Raw genomic sequence first — 3,042 nt, 5'->3', positions numbered from 1 at the left:
TGTTTACAGCCATTGTCTCTCTGGTTGCAAGTAACAGAAACCCACTGCAGCTAACTTAAGCCGACAAAGGAGATTTATTGTACGGGAACGGGGTGTCAGAGAATACATCGTCAGGGATGTAGACTGGCTCTGGAAAGTCCTGGGACCAAGAATAGAATCCCAGGAACTCAATCTCTGTTTCTCACCTCGCCCCATTCTTCTCTATCTACAGACCAGCTTCTTCTGCAGCTCCAGCCAAAGTGATGGGTCTGACCACCCGCAGCTCCTAAATTCTCAGGTTTAACACTCAGCCTGGAACCCAGCAAATAGGGCAACCAACCATCCCGGGACTCTCTTAGTTTTTCCACGGCAACCTCTCAGTCCTGGGAAAATCAGGAGGGTTAGTCACCCTGACGATAGCTGCTCAAGACATACTAAGTTCATAAAGGTTCTAGTGCCAGCTACAAGCAAGGGTAGTGTCTGAACCCCTATTCAGTGGTCCTGAGGGAAGGAAACCTGATTGGTCCTGCTTAAGTCAGGTGACCTCACCCCCCAATCAATCAGCCATAACCGCAGAGTACAGATATGGCTGCCAGGGGTGAGGTCATTGGTTGCTGGTCCGGATAGATCTCCCGGAGGGTGTCAGCTGTCATTTCTGTCTTCCCTCCAAATAAGGAACTCTTTAGGGAAAAGGACCATACCCTATTTATCTTTGTATTCCCAGAGCCTAGCACATGTCTGACAGAAACTACATAATAGGTACAAGATTTTTCTTTACACTTAACTGTTCCTTCTACCTAGAATGTTCTTCCCCCACTCCCCACGTGGCTGGGGTCTCACCTCAAACAGCAGCCCTGAGCTCCAATCTAAATTACATTCCTCCCCCACATCACTATCTTTCACGTCAGCCTCTTGCAAACAGTTATTACTTCCTGGTTTTCTTCCCAGCGCTTATCACCACCTGAAATTATCTTCTTCAATTTGCTGGCTGGAGTTTTTTCCCAATACTAGCATGTGCACTCCAGAAGGGCAGACACCTTATCTCTCCGTTCATCACTGTGTCCCCAGTGCTAAGTCCCACTACATGCCCTGTTGTAGGTGCTTAAGAAATTTTTGTTGAATAAATAGATGGATAAAATGTAGAGGAGGGGGAGGTACATTCCAGGTGTGATAACAGCACCAGGTGAAACACAACAGAGAGAATTAACTGCAGGGTCTGTACCTTGAACAGGAAGTAGCTTAGTCTGGCTGGAGAGTAGGGAGCGCAAAGGGAAGCATGCAAGGATTTGATGAGTAGGTTAGTGGGTTAGGGTCAGATCTTCACACCAGAGTGTTCAGCTCTTAGCTTATTCATGCCTGCAGGAGAAGATTTTAGGTGAGGCTCTCCTTTTTGTAAAAGAATAAGTTCTTGGTTGCTTCAGGTCACGTAGGTAGTGGCAATTTCTATCAAAAGAGACATTTTGTAATAATGTCAGACAGGAGCACTTTGTAATGATGCCAGACATGAGCAAAGACGTTGTGGAATGTAAAATGCTTGCAGGAGAATGTCTTCTGTGCTCTGACAACAGCCCTAGGAACCACACAAGGCTGGCTCTGGTCACCATTCCAAGACGCCTTGTGGTAGGGTGGAAAGAACAGCTGCCTGCATTGAGTTCTGAAGACCTGGGCCTTCTTTTTGCCAGCTGTGTGACCCTGGCAAGACTCTCACCCTCCTGAAGTTCATTCGCTCATTCAACCATTCACTCTGCCACTCATTCAACAAATAGTTATCATGTGTATATCGTGATGGTTAATTTTATGTGTCAACTAGGCAGGGCACAGTTCAAAGATATTTGGTCAGACTTTATTCCAGATGTTTCTCTGAGGGTGTTTTTGGATGAGATTAACATTTAAGTTGGCAGACTTTGGGTAAAGTAGATTGCCCTCCATAATGTGAGTGGGTCTCATCCAATCAGTTGAAGGACTGAACTGAACAGAAGACTAACCTCCCCTAAGCAAAAAAGGAATTCTCCAACTTGACAGACTTCAGACTCGAACTGCTCTTCCCCGGGTCTCCAGCCTGCCAGCCCAACCCAAGGGTTTCGACTTGCCAGCCCTCATAATCACCTGAGCTAATTCCTTAAAATAACTATTTCTCTCTACATATACACATCCTGTTGACTCCATTTCTCTGAAGAAACAGCCTATTCTGTGCTTAGTTCTGAAGATAGAGCAGTGAGCAAAATGCACAGCCTGTGACCTCACTGAGTTTACATTCTGAAGGGAAGATGAAACTAATGAGAAACAAAAGGGACTTCCCTGGTGGCACAGTGGTTAAGACTCCACACTCCCAATGCAGGGGGCCTGGGTTCAATCCCTGGTCAGGAAACTAGATCCTACATGCCTGCCACAACTAAGAGTTCACATGCCACAATTAAGGAGCCCACAAGCCGCAACTAAGGAGCCCCGCCTGCCGCAACTAGGACCCGATGCAACCAAATATAAATAAATAAATAAATATTTTAAAAAAGAAACGCAATATTAAGCACATTAATTAGAGATGTTTACAAGTGTGTACAACCCCAGGGCATAGCTCTCCCTGCCCAGGTGAAGAGCTGGGTAGAGCAGCTTTTAGGCAACAGGCAAGACTCATTTCAGTTTCCTCTTTTGTAAAATGGAGGAAAAACTATCAGTTCCGTTGTCATAGAGGATGTATAGAATGAGCTCATTTTTGTTAAAAAAAAAAAAAAAAGAGATGTGTCTAGCAGGATGGAAAGAATTGTCATCTTAACAGATGGCAGCAGGTTCCTTGGGGAGAGAATTGTCTCTCTTTAAGATCACACTTTGATAAACCACTTGAGGAGGAAAGTGTGCACCCAAGGGCATTAACTCTCAGACCAGCCTGTGAGAGAGATGCATTAAGAACAACATGAGGGAGGGACTTCCCTGGTGGCGCAGTGGTTAAGAATCCACCTGCCAGTGCAGGGGACACGGGTTCAAGCCCTGGTTCAGGAATATCCCACATGTCGCGGAGCAACTAAGCCCATGCGCCACAACTCCTGAGCCTGCGCTCTAGGGCCCGCA

The sequence above is a fragment of the Neophocaena asiaeorientalis genome, unplaced genomic scaffold, assembly GCF_003031525.2.
Source record: "Neophocaena asiaeorientalis asiaeorientalis breed wild unplaced genomic scaffold, Neophocaena_asiaeorientalis_V1.1 scaffold79, whole genome shotgun sequence".
In the NCBI taxonomy this organism is placed as follows: domain Eukaryota; kingdom Metazoa; phylum Chordata; class Mammalia; order Artiodactyla; family Phocoenidae; genus Neophocaena; species Neophocaena asiaeorientalis.
Note: the sequence above shows the minus strand (reverse complement) of the source record.